Below are 18,216 nucleotides of genomic sequence, written 5' to 3'. Positions count from 1 at the left end.
AGCAAGAGCGTGCGTGGCTGGCTGCGTGGATGATGCGTCGGTGTGTGAATGAGAGGAGAGAAAGAGTTGTGAATGCTGCGCGTAGAATCGGGAGGGTGAAACGGAAAGAGACGGAGGGTTCTCGCGAGTGGGTAGGATTGCTGAGGGATATGGAGAATAGAAGAAAAAGAAGACGATACGAAAGAGGTGGAAGAAAAAGAAAGAGAAAGAGGTGAGGAGGATGAAGTGGGGAGGGGCAAGGGAAAGGATGAAACGGTTGGGGTACGGATGAAAGAGAATGGTGAGAGAAAAATGTGAGCGTGTAAACGAGAGAGAGAGAAAGAGCGAGTGCGAGTGCGAGTGAGAGTGAGAGTGTGTCGAAGAGTGAAAGAGGGAAAGGGAGGACGAGAGATTAGGTAGGATTTACGAGGACGGCGTATCCCCCCAGAGTGCTGAGCCATAGCTTTTCGGGGTACGACAAGTTGACGATGACGATAGTTGCGCGAGGGGAGGGTACGACTCTTGTATACTATAGTAATATTTGAATGTATATTTATACGACAGGTTATATTATTCTATTAACTATAATGATAATATTTTGAATCGGTTTTAAAATCAGATTGGTGCTGAACGTAACACTAGGTAAGCGACACAAAGCAAAAGAAGAAGAAAAAAAAACCATGATACGAAAGAGGAGGGAACGTGGAAGAAGGCTGAGACACCGTAGAGTAGCGTAAGTAGGGTAGTCGATAGAGTAGAGCTCGAAAGAGGAGCGCACCGTGGATGGAAAAAAAAAAAAAACGAGGAAAGAAAAAAGACTTTCGAAGGACCCTCGTGAAGTCCGCTCATCCGGAACTTAATAATAATAATATTATTAATAATACTAATAATAATAATAATAATAATAATAGTAATAATAATAATTGTAATAATAAACGCAATTATCATCACATCAACCGGTGAATGGAAGAAGCAAACGAAAGGGGGAAGAAAAGGGAATAATGCGAAACAGGAGGATTTTTCGTGGCAATACTTAAAAAGATACGAGGAGGCGAACGGAATACACACACGAACACAAATGAAACACACACAAAATATTGAGGAAATTTCAACGTACTAGAGAATAGTCTTTTAAATTTCTATATTAAGACGTGTGATCTCTCTAATTATTGTATATTATATATATATTATATATAATATATATATATATTATAATGATCTATACCTATAGATGACGAGATGCATAAGAATATGATTACGGATTATACGTATATTAGGCGTTCTACAGTTAGTCTTTTATCATTTAGACACAGAGATGATCTGAAGATGAATAATTGTGCGGCCATATTCTCTGTGGCCTGTTCGTAGTGCCTCGGAATTGCTGCTCGCGGCAGTGATTTGACCGTATTTTAGGATGGTATATTAATAATTATATTGAGAACTGCAATTATCGATACTCTGATACAGTACTAAAAGTGAAATGAGAAAAAGAATGAAACTGAACGTAAAAGAGGAGGAGGAATAAGGGGGGATGAAAGGAGAGGAAGATGAAGAAAAAGAGGAAGATAAGTGTTTAAAGAAAAAAGAAAAAAAAAGGAAACAAGTGAATGAATGAATGAAGTGATCGTGTCGTCAGGCGTCACGTTAATCGACTCATTAAATTATTAGAGATCTACTTATATCGCGTTTATAAAAATAAGTTAGCAGAGACGGGAAAAAACGAAAAGAAGAAAAACGTGCAAGAAGCGTCGAAAACCGCGGAGGTAAAAAACGACGACGATGTGATCGTTCGCTGATAATAGTTTTTACCGTTGTTTTCATTTTTTTTAATATATATATATATATATATATATATATATATATATATATATATATATTATTATTATCCTCGGTGTTCTCTTTTTTCTTTCTTTCTCGTTCGTCGCGTGCACGTTTGAAAAAAAAAAGTAATTGGAACAGAGAGACATGTTTTCTTTTCAAAAGAAAAAGAGGAGTTTGCGTGATTTACGGATGTTATAATTGTTACGGTATATATTTCGCGGGGACGACTTTTTGTGATACATCTATCGATCGTTTTTAGATTCGCTCGCATCTCTCTCTCCTTACGCGGATTTAGCAGGACTGATCTCGCGACAATCCTCTTCACACGTTTCTCAGTTGAGTCATCGACAGCATTCAATAGGAAATTGCAGCTAATAATTCGGTGAATTTTCGAACATCACGGGAATTTCTGTTTTCCTCCTCTCTTTTTTGTTTCCTTTTTTTTTCGTTGGTCACTTTTTTGGTGAAAATTTTCGCCGATCGTCAGGAGAAATACGTGCCGCGCGTGAAAACAATAATTCAATATTTCCACTTCGCGACGGAACGACAGGATGATTCCACGTGGACGTGCGAAACGTTATATATTCCTCGATAAAATAATAATTAGTTTATTATATGTTCGTAGATCGATCGAAACCGAAGACGTTAGCTAAATGGTCGAGCGAAATATTTTAATTAATGTCGTCGAGTCTTCGTGTTTTTTTTTATCCGGTTAAAAATGAACGAAAATAAAAGGGACATTCATGCGAACACGATTTGTCAGTTTTTATACGCGAGGAGAAACAAAATTGTGCGGGTCTCGAATTATTGTTTTGAAAAATGGTAAAAATGAATACTCGCTTTAGGAATTCTGTCGAATCGGAGAGAAGAAGGGGAAAAGAGAGAAACGACTAATTGTTGTAAAAAATGTGTAGATACGAACGGACTTTTTGTTTCTTTTTTAATTATTCGTTCTAATTCGTTATACTCAAAGTAACGGTGTATCGTCTCATATCATATTATTAATTATTATTATCGCTATTAATTATTGTTAAGTTTTTATCGCGCGAGACATGTTGCATTCGGTGGAGTGGTTAGACTATCGTCCTCTCCTACTTTTTCTTTTTTTTTTTTAAATAAATTTCCTCCTTTTGTTTTTTCTCGCTGTGATCGTTTTCCATACATCTTATCATAAATTTTCGCTTTCGTTCCTGTTTTCTTTTTTTCTTTCTGTCTTTTGGTAACACACTCGTCGATTGTACGGAACGCTGCTTTACTCAGAATCTCCAATATTGTTCGTACGTTTCCTCTAATCATTTTTCTTTTTTGTAACTTTTTTTACTATTTTTTACCGAAGTAATCGACTACTAGTGCTTATGCTTATAATTATACTCTAATCTCGCAGTCAGAAATTCGGCCGTGTGATATACATATACATATATATATATAGCGTGTCGCGGAGGAGATAGAAAACGATTACGGATTGGTTTTTAACTCTGTTTAATCTTTTATATATATAATATATATATGTATAAAATATTTTCTGGTTTTTCGCGATGGTACTTTTTCGAAAACGGAAGAGCCGAAAAAAAATAACGCGAAATAAGCGCGATTGCCAGCTGATCTGGCCGGAGACGACAGGGGCGCGTTATATTTTTACTCTTAAGTTCCGTGTATACGTGCCGGTCGCAGAACTCGTTGCGAACTGCTGCGAAACTGGTTCGGGTGGTTGGACGACGTCAGAACCTTGTGTGGTGCCATTTCGATCGACGAAACACTCCGACGAGCGTCGTCGGAGCGCGCGCGGATAAAGCAAAGAGACGAAAAAACAAGAAAGAAGAAGGATAGGGTAGGGTGGAAGAGGGGAGAAGAAAAGAAGAAAAAAAAAGTAAGGATAGAAGGAGAGAAAGGAAAACGAGGGTTGGCGATAGGTACTGTGATATCGATTCGCTATATAGCGAGATAAAGGGACTAGAAAAAGAAAAGACGGAGCGCGTAGAGAACAATCAGGAAAGCGCGCATATATGCACACGATCGGATGATCCACGGGAAGATGGGTATCGTCGTGACGATAAGCGTCGACGTGTATACGATGTTACGATAACGTTTATTTATAAGCGACTTTTCTCTATTCTAATATGTATGTACAGTATATGCACGACGAGTAATCGCGTTCGTGGATTATCCGGTGTTCGTCGCGTGTGCGTACAGAACGACCGATAGTCGCACCGGATTTTAACCGAATCGAGCCAAACGGAATCGGTCGTGAACCGCTTCTTTACCTTGCCGCTCTCTCTATCGCCGTTGAATATCGCGGTTAGAGACCAGGTAGAAAGGTATCTAAAGAAAACGACGCGCGTCGTCCCGGCGTCGATCGAATAACTATTTCGCGATAGCCGACGTCGTCCGGCCGCTCTCTTTTTTGCACCGACGAACTTCTTGTTAAATAACTGTTACTGCTACCTACCGCTACGATGCATTTATTATTTTGTCATTTTAGTTTTTGTCTTTTATATTTATCACTTGTTGCACGTTTCGTCGAAAGAGAGAAGAGAGAGAGATAGAGAGCGAGAGAGAGAGAGAGAGAGAGAGAGAAAGAGAGAGAGAGAGATAAATTTTTATACGTGGTAGTTGAGGAATGCGAAAGAGAGCGAGGATGGAACATTTAAGCATGGAGAGAAAGAAGAATCGAATACGTTTTATTCCGCGACAGGGGATGGAAACGTCGCGAAGGGAGGAACGGAAAGCGGATCTGTGTTTCTCGACATTTCTTTTTATTTCCTTTCTTAATTATTATTAATTACCGCTATTTGTAATTTTGTAATTTTCTCGTACTATTTTTGTTCTCGTCTCTTTGAAACCTGTTCGGTTGTGTGCTTTCAAGACGTAGAGAAGCCGAAGAGAGCCGCGTTGGGCCGCGTCACCCGCTGTCGTCCACTGAATGCTCAACATAGATTAGGTTATAAGCTTTATATATTATTACCTATATAACGATTATATGTAAATTATTGTTTTTTCTCTCCCTTTATAAGACTCAGGGCTACGGTCTCGCAGACGGGACCAAGCCTCGCGACAGGGTGGCGCGACCCGGAACACCTCTCTTTTCTCTTTGATTCCTTTATAGTTTTATACGCGTACTCGTATATACATAGTTCTGTTTCGCGTTCGTTTTGTTTTTCTTCTTTTTTATTGAAAAGAGAGAGCGAGAGAGAGAGAGAGAGAGAGAGAGAAACTGTGAGAAAGAGAGAACGAAAGAGAGAGCGAGCGAGAGAGAGAGAGAACGAGACACACCCTTAAACACCTCTGTTTTATACATATGTACTATTAATTTATAACCAGCGAACCAACGATATTATTATTTTTTTTTTTCGTTACGCAAACATCATCACCACCACCAACCATACAACCCCCCTTCGACACGCGAGATCTCGCTTTCAAAATTTAGCTTTAAAACTTTCGATGCGGACGCTGATGCAGGTGCAATACATTACGGATGTGCATATGTACACTTAGGATCGTGCCGCGGTGCGTTGAAAACTATGCGAGTTTCGGTTGAAAAATGGAACCCATCGTCCTACCAAAATAAAAAGAAAAGAAGAGCAGGGGTAGAGAAGAGAAAAAAAATGAGTTGGTCGCGGACGGAAGACATTACGCGTTGCTCTCGTTCTTCCGCGTCGATGTCCTATGTTTCGGGATATTTTCGTGTAATCGAAAGCTGGCACACGTTAATCTTACTTGTTCGCGGGCGATACCCCTCGTTTCGTAAGCTCGTCGTGAACATCTCCGTTCCACCGTGTCGCGACGACGAAAGAAACGAAAAGCCGCTGGGAAAAGGCGAATGAAATTCGTTTCCCTTCGTTCTCTCGTGTTTTTTTTTTTTTTTCTTTTTTTTCACACTCCCTTTTTTTCCTTCCCTCGAACACGATTACGTTTCAAACGCGTGTGCTTTCCTTTCTCTTCGACCGTTTATGCAATAGTGTCCAGATTTCGCGTGTACTTAGTGTTTCAACGCACGCGTAGCTCGCGTCTTATTTATATATAAATATATATATAGATTTTTATATGTATACACGAACTCGCACGATCGTAAATGTAAAGAGTTTGAAAAACGTTGAAGAAAAAAAAAGAAAAAAAAGGAAAAAATGGAGGAAGAATCAGATCGCCGAAGGCGCCCGGTGATGCATATACGTATATTGTAACGTTTTACTTTACGATTTTTATAATATTTACAAGAGAGCAGCGAACCACTGAGCCAAGACTGACCTCTTTGTGTTTCTCCTTAATTCGTGCGCAACGTTTCATTTCGTTCAATGTTTTTCCTTCCTTTTTTTTTTTCAAGAATTACTTTAGCTCGAAATTCCTGTGTTGTGTGTTGCGTTTCTATTGAGTTGTATCTTTTCTCTGTTCGATCTCTCTTCGGCCATGGAACGGGAAGATTCGACGATGCCTCCGACCAAGCATCCGCGCGCACTTGTTTTACATGAACGCGTTGTGACGGGAAACAGCGACACGCGCCAGAAAGAAAAGAGAGAGATACAGAGAGAAGACGGAAAAAGAAATAACAAACGGAACAATTTTCCTTAGGATTTTTCTTTTTTTTTTTAAGAAAACGAGAAAAAAAACATAAAAGAAGAACTCCTCGCAAGAACGCAATAAATTTTTGAATAAAATCTATTTTTTCTTATGTACTCTCTTCATTACGCTCTTCTATTCTTTGCTTTACACTTTTCGTTGATTCCAATTTTATTTTTAAGCGATCACCACCCGATCCTGCAGCATGGACCACGCGGACCAAACTTTTGTTTCACCTTTCCCGAACGATCTCTTCCGTTTCCGTTTTTTGGTTCGGTCGAGTCTAGGTCCGGTTCTCGTTGCTGTTCGCATCAGACGCGAAGTTACGCAGGAACCAACGTTCCCAAAATGGACTTAGAGAGCCCAGGGGAATTCGATTCGTTTTATTACACGTGTGCATACGTAATATTTTTTGAGTGACGAGTGTCTCAGTGGCGCGGACCCTCGATTCACCTCGAACTCCGTCAGCTCCCAGAGATATCGATCAGAATTCCTGTTCAGATTCGATTCTCTTCTCTCCCTCGCTGTATCTGCTTCTTCGTGCTCCTTCTTCTCTGTCCCCACGTTCGATTCCATTCCCTCGCCACTCTAATCCTCTACCAAGAGTCCAATGATGCATCGTACGCCGCTCGACTCGTAATTAATCGAACGCCCGACCGAGCGTTCACCAACTTGAACCGCGTTTCGGCTTGTACACCGAGCGTACTCCTTCTCTCTTCCTTTACAGTTTCTATATTTCTTTTCTCTCCCCTCGTCCGCAATAAAACTTGCAAAAATAAAAACCGTGAGGTGTAACGTTCGCCAAGAGAGAGAGAGAGAGAGAGAGAGAGAGAGAGAGAGTAGAAACAAACTCCCCTTGATCATTTTCAGACGCGCTTATAGCTCACCGGTTTCCACGGGAAAAGAGAAAGCTCCTTTTGTCCGTCGTCGGGACGTATCGCGGGATAGAAACAACCCCAGCGATGGAGTTGTAACGAAAGAGATCTCGATAGACAGCTTGGAACCTCTCGCGTTACTACCTCCTCTGTTATTTCAGGCTGCGCCACCTTCGTCTTAGGCGCGACTCCCTTTTTATTTCACCCTCTTCGGGGTCCGTGCCACCCCGTCTCGATTCTCGTGTTTCCACGTTGCCGGTGCGATTTTCGTTCGAAATCCACGCGCGGAGAACCCGCGACAGCCTTCCGCGGGATCGAAGAACGAACGAGTTCATCGCCGGGCGGGCTGTTAGGAAATAATTGAACGTCCGTCGGCGTCGAATTCAATTCCAGCGTAGAATAAATTCGGCGCGTCGTAAATCCTCGCGCGGTGGGTTGGGCGGCGGAACGGTACGGGGGTACCATCGGCGCGGTTCCATCGCGGTGCAACCAGTTTTGCACGGTCACGTCAGAACGGCCACTTGTCAGAACTGCCCTGGCTCGCGGGCTCTTGATTTTGATTATTTGCGCGGCGCACACGCGCACGCGTCCACACCGAGGAAGACGCTAAACTCCATTACGCGGAATCGTACGTTCAAATCTCTCGGCCACGCGGCCGCGGGAGCCATTTGCTTTCATCGAGATCGGCTCGCAGCGGTTCTCCCGTTTCTGCGCGGATCAACGATCTCGGGGGAACGTGGACGTTTTATTTTGACCAGCACATGGAAGGTTTAGCAGACGCTCGATGCAAATTAGAGGACCTTTTTTGCGAGATGGAAGTATCTCCTTGTCGAAGAAACAAGTTGTACGCGTAGAAAGTACCGTTGGAAATTGATCGACGTGGTTTACTTTAGTTAGAAGAAAAGTTCATAAGCAATCGGATTGATCAGACATTGATCATTGGTAACGCGTACGCGAATTCGAACGACGCTACGAAACAATGCGTCGGTTGGAAATTCCGCGAAGAGCGCGTCGGGTTAAAAATGGCCCCGAAGCGATTCGAAAAGTGGCCGAGCGACGCGAAACTCCGGCGACGGGATTCGATCGATGGCAATCGAGCGGGTAGAAAGACGCGCGCGGCACGACGGCGGCGGCGACAAAGCTCCCGGTCCGGTCTCGTCGATCGATCGAAAAGTTCGAGCGATTCATGAGCCGCGGCGACTGGCGTAACGAGTTTGAGAAACTCTGCCGTCTGCGAGGTGGTGCGCGACTGCACTTGACTTTCCAACTTCACGACCGGCGCGCGGCCACAAAAGCGAGTCGAACCGTCTGCGCCAAGTCTGCGCGATTCTGTTACGCCGCGCGAGGGGGACGAGGAATCGAGGCAGGCTAGAGACGAATCAGGCCGCGGAAAGGGGAACCAGGCGAGGAACCGCGGAGGACCGTGCGAACGCCTCGAAAAACGTTCGAGAACGGTGGTCCATTCGGTAAACCTGATGGCCGCCGCTCCCTTTCGCGCTCGCCTGCGTTTCAGACGCGACTCTTATATCCTGGCGAACACCTGTTAGGAAGAAATCGCGGAGGTTCGAAGCGGCGAGCGACCTTCGCGAGGGAGCAGAAAAAGAGGATTGGAAAAAGCGAGTAATTAAATTGTTATACGTGCAGACGTACGTGTTCTCTTTTTTTCCGTTCTTTTTTCTTCTCTTCGAATCGTTCGTTTCTGCTGTCCACGATACGATGAGGTAATCGACGATAAGCGTAGTTGGGAAGCAAAGTTTAAGAACGATAAGATTGAGAGACGATCGAGAAGCGCGACATGGCCGGCCGACCTGTGACCCGCGCTCGCAGACGGATGGACGAATAATCGAGGCGTGATAAGCGAGGCCCGATTCTCGAAACGGATCGCAGGCCGGCCGTAGCGATGCGTTTAATGTTGTTATTGCCAAAAATGACGAGGAACGAGTTTACGCGGCTCACCGATCGCCGGTACCATCTTAACCAGCCGCACACCGAATCCGGTTAGACCGGTTCGGCGAGACGTTAGATTTTCGCGTGATCGCACTTTCGGTTTCTGAATATTGTGTCCTTGAATGGAGTCTTGGCTCGGCCGGGCCCCGTGGCGTGCCCGGCGAAGGTGATGCAAGAATGAGTGCAGCGAAATTTACGAAAGAACCGAAAAAAAGAACGGGAAGAAAAAGGAAACGAGAGGAAGAAAATGAAAGGAAGAAAAAGTGCGGGCCGTCCCACCCTCTCCACCTTTCTTAACAAGAAAAAGAAAAGGAGCAAATAAATGAGAAACGAAAGAAATGTTGAACGGAGCGAGACAGAGCGTGTATCGTGGCCGGTAATTACGGGCCTTTACCGATGTTTCGCTCGGATTTCATTCCTGGCCCGTCCCCTTCAACGATTACATCGCGCCACACAGCTTCGTTTCACCGATCCGAATTTCGATACCCGGGATTACGACTGCGATCGATACGATTTTAATTAAACGACCGGTATTTATCGCGGTAATCGACGTACTCGCGCATGGATCACTCTAATAAACGTCTCACGCGCCGTACCGCGGGGGAGAATTTAATTACCGGACATGGTAACGAAATTTTCGACGACGTAGAATCCGAGGGACACGCGTTCGATGGCTTTCTTTCACGACCGGCAGCACTCTCGCTCTCTCTATTCTCCTAATCGATGTATGATTTATTCGTGTCGTACCGGAGAACCGGTTCTTACCGTACGGGCAGCTTCGAAAAACGAGTCTATTTACCGTGGTGCGTCGCAATCGTTGAAAAAATCTTTGCTCGCATTATCGTTCGCTGCTCGACTGGGAAAGGAAGTGGAAAAAGTACAAAGAAAATAGGCGTCTAAAAATTCAATCAACGATTATCCACGATTATCCCCTCTCGGAGGTAATAAAAGGAGTAATAAAGGGAACGATCCGGAATGAGGCGATTGGTTACACCCGTGCTCGGGGACAGATTACGCGTTCGTATACGAAAGAGGCGGACTAATCCGTGGGTCTCGAAAAAGACGCGCGAGGCTGGCCAGGGAGACTTGTTGCAAAACGTAAGCCAAAGAACAAGAACCGACGCGGAGAAGATGAAGAGGCACCGGACGGCGGGGAGGGCGGTTGGAATGGCGCGAAGAATGATGGATCATCATGCATGCCCGAAAACCCGTCAGGACTCCACGCGGATGAAGAATGTTGCCCCGGGATGAGAAGAATCCAGCCGACTGGAGAGCCGACTCTTCTCGCGAACGACGATATCGCCGATCGAAAAACGGATCGATCGAAGCGAACGCGAGGCCGTAGACGCGATTCGTTCTCTCGATCTTCGACCGTTGATCGATCGACGCGTTCGCCACGGCGAAATCGTACGGTTCCTACGTCGAGTTTCGTTCGGTTGGAATTATCGCGAATGGAAGAAGCGCGTTTTCGAGCGCGGTACGGGAGAGGCGTCGACGGGAAAGCGTTTTAATGGGACGCATCGTGCGGCAGCGTGTGACGCGGGGCGAACTCGGTGAACCCGGGTCTCGGGAACGGTCGAAAAACGGCGCCGGTACGAGAAAAAGGAACATCTTTAGCCGGACTCCCGATGAACGGGCGTATGCACGCGTTGGTTTCGCGTGGTGAAGCGGGACAACGACGAATATAGAGAGAATCATCCGTGAAATAGCAGCAGCAGCGGCGGCAGCAGCAGCAGCAGCAGCAGTCTGCAGAGGAACGAACGGACCAAGAGGAGGGAAGAAAAAAAGAGGATCCGAACCGAACAAGGAGCCTCTTCCTAGAAGGAGTGACGAGGAGAGATTCTTCGTGATAAATATACGAATCGGCCCGGGCATCGTGCAACGGAGAGGGCGATTAACAACTGGAGGAAGGGGCGCGAGAATCGCGGGGACACGAACAACGAAACGATGCGCGCGAAGAAGATGACTCCTTACCCCCTTTCCGTTGTCACTGGCAAACAGAAACGAAGCTGAAAACGTTCATGAAGAGAGAGAGAGGGAGCGAGAGAGGAGTATCCACTAAGGGAAAAAATCACACGATAAACACCGCGTATTGGAGAGAGAGTCGATAATCGCACAGAGGGACAAGATCCAAGCGGAGAAAGAGACTCGACGAGGAGAGACGAGGAGCGAGATGGAACGAGACGGTGGAGAACGGGGCCCGTTGCCGAGGGACGAAGAAGGAGGGATCCAGCGATGGAGAGAGGCAACCGAGAGGAGACTCTTTGCGCGCTGGGTCTCCCCGACTCATAACTGGTTAAGTTGGAGGGGGGAACGCCCTTGACTCGGACTCTTGGTTGGCGGGGGAGTGGGACCATGGTGCGGCCTTGAGTCGGCCCGTCTCGTTCTTCGACAGCGTTTCTCAATCTCGTAGTCTCGTCGAGGGTCTGGCTCCGGGGACTGGTGACGTTGCGCTCTGCCGGCCCGAGGAAACTTGTAATCGACGGCCGAGGGAGAAAGAGGGAGAAGAAACGAGAAAAAGACAAAGAGACCCCTCTGACACACCACCACCGTCGTCGTCGTCGTCGTCGTCGTCGTCGTCGCCGTCGCCGTCGCTGTCGTCGTCGTGGTCGGTTGGCAGGGCGCGGGTCAGGTGGCCGACATTGTTTTCGTGACATTCCTATGCTATTCGTGTTTTCGCGGTCACGCCGCTTCCCTCTCTTTCTCTATCACTCTTTCTATCGGCCGTCGATTCTCTGTTCACCGGTGGACGAGCACGAACGGAGACGCGGAGATCGATCATGCACGCGGGGATCTCCGTTTTCCTGCGACGCTCTGACTCACCAGGGACGATTTAACCCTACGAGTGACGCGGAGACATTCCAAGTACTCGCGCGTATGCCGTACAAATTATCACGGCTTCCTACCGAGAAACCGATCGTTCCCGCGGGGAATACCCGCGAGGAAGCGCACGACGTCAAATTGGAGCGAGCTGATATCGCAATCGGTAAATCGTCGCGAGATTGACAAACGGAAACGAGAACGAACGAACGGGTGGAGGAGGGATGTTTCGCGTCGTGGCACCGCGAGAAGTCGTCGGCCACACGGAAAGCTAATCATTCGCAGATCGCCAGTCACGCGGGCCTCTCGAAACGAGTCGACGGGCTTAAAGGAGGGTTCAAGGTTCGTGAACTTGCCACGACGATCGTCGCGACGGCTCTTATACCGGAGCCCCGGGCCTCTGGAGGAGTAACGAGAAACCTCGCAGCGTGCGCGCGTATACCCGCTTCTGCCTCTTCGTCTGGTCACGTGAGCGAAATTCCTTTTCGACGCAACGGAGGAGCCCCGGGAATCACGAACGATCCTTCGTCCGCGCGACGCGGAGAAAAAACATTCCGATGCGCTGATTGCATCTACCGCCACAGCTGAACCGGTGCATCAACGGGCGGAGGTGTTAATCGCGTTACGAGTCTCCTTGAGAGACGACTCGGGAGGAACCGCGTTACCGGTTCCGGCGGACGCGCCGCTACGTGCAATCGTTCTCTCGAATTTCTATTTTACCGAAATAATTGCAACCGACGATAGAAGGAGAACGTTTTCGTGGACCAAGGCGGAGGCGCGGGGTATGCGCGCGTTCAATTACGACGGCTAGAGCAATTGGGTCGAACGCGAGCATAGTTGAGAAGAAACGGTTTTTCGCTTTCGCGATCCCTGTCATTTCGCTGGTGATTATCGGTGGAAATGTACGGGTACTTGCCGTCCCGGTCGAGACAGATACGATCGTGCATCAGCCGGCGGGACGTGCTCGCGAGTAGACCGTGGCTACCCGTCGATCGTAGTTTGCGCAGCCGGTTATTATCGCGCTCGCGGATGCTGGCCTGCATTCGTTTGCTTTTTCGATCCACCGTGCCGCGGATCGTTTTAAACGCGTCTTCTAGCGCGCACACGCGCACACCGATCGAGGTGTAGGTACAGGGGGCCAGGCTAATATCCCGCGGACTCTCGTGGTAATCGTTCATCGTCGAGAGTAGCCTGCCACGAGATAGAGAGTGTAGCCGAGCGACTTAATTACAGTCATCAGCTGGTAGCACGAGCTGAAACAAAATAACAGACGGTGCGCGTTCCACCGGCGTAGATCGCGGGTTCCGTTCGAGTCGTTCGATCCTTTCATTGATCCCCGCGGATCGACGCGTCGTATCTATTTCGAGACGAAATCGAATGCGAATAACGAATCGATGATGAGAAAGAGGGCGGGCAAGGGGGTCGAGAGGGGGTGGTGGTGAAGATCTCGAAGGCCCCCGGAAGGTGAAATTAAGGAAGTTGAGAACAAAACGCGCCTCGTCTGCCAGAAGCGTCTGCAAGGCTAAAGGAGCGGGACAGTGTACGATGGAAAAAAGGAGAGGCAACACGGGAGAGCGGACGGGAACACGCGAAAGGAGACGGAGATTCGACGAAGAGCGTGGAGGCAGACTCGAGGGGAGGAACGGAGACGGAAACCACGAGCTGGAGCTAAGAGAGTGAGAGAGAGAGAGAAACACGTGTACACGCCGGGACCAGAGACGAAGACGGGGAACGAAAGGGTGAACCGTGGTCGCGACGATCCTGAGACCCGATAGATAGAGCGAGAAGGAGAGTAAGAGAAGTTGGTCCATACTGGCGTGCGCGTATATACGACGCAGCGAACACCCTTTATACTTTATTTTGCCTCCACGCGAAATACCGGCTGACAGTTACTCTCTCGAACGAAATAAAAGATGGTCATCCTTCTCTCTCTGCCCGTCTCTTTCTCATACCCTATCTCTCGCTCTCTTCGCTTCGGAAGAGAGGAGCAACTCACAGAGGAACTTCCACTTGGCCTACTACTCCACTCCACTCGCTTGCTCGCCACGGACGAGCTACCGGGGCTTTTCTTTTTACGCGAGCCACTTCCTGCTCGAACTTTGTTTTTCTTTCTTGTCCCTCGCCCCCGTACGCCTTCTTCTTCCTTCCTTCCTTTCTTTCTTTCTTTCTTTCTTTCTTTCTTTCTTTCCGTCTTTCTTCCTTTCTTTCCCTTTCTTGTTGTTGCCCGACGAGGGCCCGGCCACAGGATTATGCAACGCATAACGGAGAAATCTAAACAAGCAAACGACCACGAAATCCACGCGGATCACCCTCCTGCACGATATACCGCTCGCGGTCCTCTTTTTACCTTACGCCGACCATCCCTACCATTCTCTACCTGCCTCTTTTTCGCCTCCGCGCGATTAACCGTCATCCCTTTTACTGCTACTATTCCGCCGAGCGAGGTTCCACGGTGAATTCACGGGTCCGACTTCCGTTTCGAAAGTGGCGCGCTAGAGGCGACGCTCCAACGAAGTTAACCTTAATTCGCGGTCCGACCGCGAATCGGTTTTGTTTGTTTGGAAACGCGATCGCTCCAATTGCATAAATTAACGCGACACGAAATTCAAACGAGTCGAGCGGTCCGTCAGAGGGACAATGTGCGTGTACAAAACCGCGTAGATACGGGCTTTCTAAGTCTTGCTCAATTAGAAAGCGTCGTTCGACGCATCCGCGCCCCCGGGATCGTTCCAATATTTCAAATATTCAAATCATCTGGTGATCCTCCTAGCTGTCGAGCGACAGCCACGGAGAGTACAAGTTTCTTCGATTTCCAAATTTCCAAATCTCGAGAGAAAGAAAAATCACGATTGTTTCAAATTTCTGATTATCGTAATTCGAAACGTCGACATTTGTACCGTTTGACGTGGTTAATGAACTTCCATGAATAATTCCATTATAATCGAGTCACCCCTCGTCTTTACGAGGGCAGTGTTCGCGTAACACGTGTACAAAGGGGTGGAAACGGAGCCAGAGGGTCGGTTCTTGTCCTCGAACTTGTTACGCTCCCGAGCTCTCGCATAATATTCGCCCGGTTTTGCCTGTCGCTGGATTAAATCAATCGAGGTTTATGGCAGCCATTTCGCGACGCGACAAACAACCTGCGCGCAGCAACAGGTTAATCGCGCTCGAAAACGCACCGCAAATGTTAAACTACGGGATGATTTGTTACTTCCGATGTCCCTACCTACGTTTCGCAAAACCACCTCGCCCTTTACCCTCGCGGACATTTTTCTCGACGAAATCCTCGTTGAAAAAACACTCTCCAATGATCTCTGCTCGCTCTCCTCCGCTCTGTTCCGAGAACAGATTTCCAGCAATCGATCGAAGCGATAATCGTACAAAAATGTATCCTGAGGAAGAAACGGGGAACGATTTAAATTCGGTCGAGCGACGAATCGCTCGCGATCCGAATCGACCGTAAGCCCGATTCTGTCCTTGGCGGATCATTAGCCGTGGTCATGCGACGTACGAGTCAATCAGAGTCACCCGTGATCGATACGCTTTGTTTTCGCCGGGCCACGCTGCCTCGCCCGCTTTTCGTTCCCTCCGCGGCTCGTCCAACTGTTTATGTACGAGAGCCGTTTTTTACCGTGCACGCCGACTACCTGCCAATGAAACGCCTGCCGACCTTCGAATCGGAGCCCGACCGTTTTTCTGCTCCGCGCGCCGGTAGCTACGTACCCGCGGGTACCTCAAACTGCGCTCGAAACGCGCGTATCTAAACGGCGGTAACGTGGAATGAACACGTAGGGAGGGAAGGGAGAACGAGCTCTCCGAGCCATGATATAATTGTACCGGAGGTTTAAAGAACGGCTGCCCGGAATTTTCAAAAAGAATTTTCTTTCGCGCAGGCGATTCGATTATTCGAGTTGGGTTGGGTTTGTACCTTCTGATGGACGATGGGTTCAGAGAGTGAGAATTGAAAACACTGGCGGTATTGAGTATAATTTGGAGTACGAAAGAATGGATGGACGACCTGAGACACATCGTTTTCATTCACGTTCACGAATTCCACTGTGAAACGAGATAATTATAAGTTAGTCGAATTAAAAGGTAATCCTCCTCGAGCATCGCGTACGATCGGATAAAAGTCGCGGTGCGAGTATTCGTTAGTCTGGTAAAGGGTTACGATAATTGCGCGAAAGCAAGTAGTTAATGAAAAACAGAATGCTCGCAAAGGATGGAACGCGGACACGTATGATATAAAGGTGGATAGAATTCTAATGAAACCAAAGCCCGTTTTATACCGATAAGTTTTTTATAAGGATTTTATACGAGAGGAGGGTTTCCGTTGATTCTTCGTTGACAGAGAGAACAAGAGAGAAAGAGAGATGGAGGAAGAGAGAGAGAAGGAGAAGGAGAGAAAGAGAAAGAGAGCAGGAAGGTTTCTCGTATAAAACGGGCTCGTGAAGACGCTAATGAATGACGATTGTTAATTCTCTTAGCCGTAAATTGTTTTCTCGTCCGTAGGCTAGACGCAAAGTCGCGAATTTTTTAAGAAAAATCGAGGAAAAAATGGAGCTCTACAACCTTCGACCGATAGAGTCGCGTCGTGCGATGATTCTCGATCTGCCGATTGTCTGTCTGCAACTCTGTTTCGTCTGTTGAAAGGAAAAATAAGAAATCGGATCGCCGATAAACGATACGACGAATTTTATCGTTTATCGACGATCGCCCGCGTATACCTTGCAGCTTACAGTTACAAGCGAACCGTGCACATTAAATAGAACGCTGGTAGACGTACACAGCGGATAGTTTAAGTTGAACTCTCTAGTATCCATCAATCGTTTGCATCGATCTCGTTCTACCGGTCGAGGGTTGCATTCGTCTTGTCTTAAATCCGTTTCGAAAGTTGTTCCGTTGACCATGTATAGGATAGGAGAACATTGTGATTGGTACGAATCGCAGAAAAAGCGTCAATAAATCATCGGTCGATTAATATGTAGCGTACATATGTAACACGCGCGTGCCATTGGGATCTCCGCGGCGTGGACGCGGAGGATCGTGAGATCGTTGGACGATCCCCGGCGTTCAGACCGGTGGAATTAGCGAATTGTAGTGAACAAATGGAACCAGGTCCAATTTTTATAAGGCGATGAAATAAAACGACGCGACGGGACGTTACGATGACGACGAACCGGGTGAAGGAAAGAGATATAGTAACGGGGATGAATGAAGAGAAAAGGGAAATAAGATGAAACAAAAGGGAGCGAGGAGAAGAAACAAAGACACTAAATCAAATATACGTATTACTATATAAGGGTCGCCGTAGCGAAGCACAATTGAAACGTGAACAGAAATATAGAGGGGAAACAAAAAAGGGAAACAAAAAATACGAAGAAACAAAAGAGAAGGGATGTTCGCGGTGAACGCTTTTTCGTTCAGGTTTTGTTACACACAGACGATTGCTAGAGTTGTACATAGGATAATATCGCGCAGGTGCTCCGAACTTTGCAAGCATCTTCCACGCTCTACCGAAGAATACGTAATTCAGTGTGACTTATAGAAAGAAAGAGAGAAAGAAGCGAGAAAGGAAGAATGTACGAACGAACGAACGAACAAACGAACGAGCGAGCGAATGAACGTAGAAACGAACGTGTGAGAATGAGAGAAAGAATATGAATAATATCTACAATTTTAATGACTGTTTTCAAACTCGTTCCGATAATGTATCGATAAGACGAAACGCGAGAAAGTGACAATCCCGAGTGAGAAGAGAAGATTTTCGAGCGAGACGGAAACGGTTTCGTTGCGCGCACACACCCACACACACGCTTCCATTTTTGATTAGAGTAACCGTTGCTCCGGCTAACCGCCGCGTGACTAATTACCACACCTGATTTCAAAGATTCTCAGCATATTTTTGATACGTTGAATTATATCGATAACAATGTATACAGATATACCGAGTGACCGACCAGTTTGGCCAGGCCAAACCGTTGGCGCGTACCTTTACGCTCACACCAGTCGCATCATTTCTATGCAGAATATTCGATATCGCTCTATTAAACGATCAACAATAGTTCGCCAGGGGACTACGCCTGTGAAGCAGCAACGTTCGATTTTTCCACAGGCTGATTCAAAAATGACTCCCGAAACCGCGCGGTTATTTATACCGGTGGCGAGAGACGTACCGAGGGACACTGAACGATCGTACGTTAACACATGAACCTGAGATACA

The sequence above is a fragment of the Xylocopa sonorina genome, chromosome 6 (genome assembly GCF_050948175.1).
Source record: "Xylocopa sonorina isolate GNS202 chromosome 6, iyXylSono1_principal, whole genome shotgun sequence".
Classification (NCBI taxonomy): domain Eukaryota; kingdom Metazoa; phylum Arthropoda; class Insecta; order Hymenoptera; family Apidae; genus Xylocopa; species Xylocopa sonorina.
Note: the sequence above shows the minus strand (reverse complement) of the source record.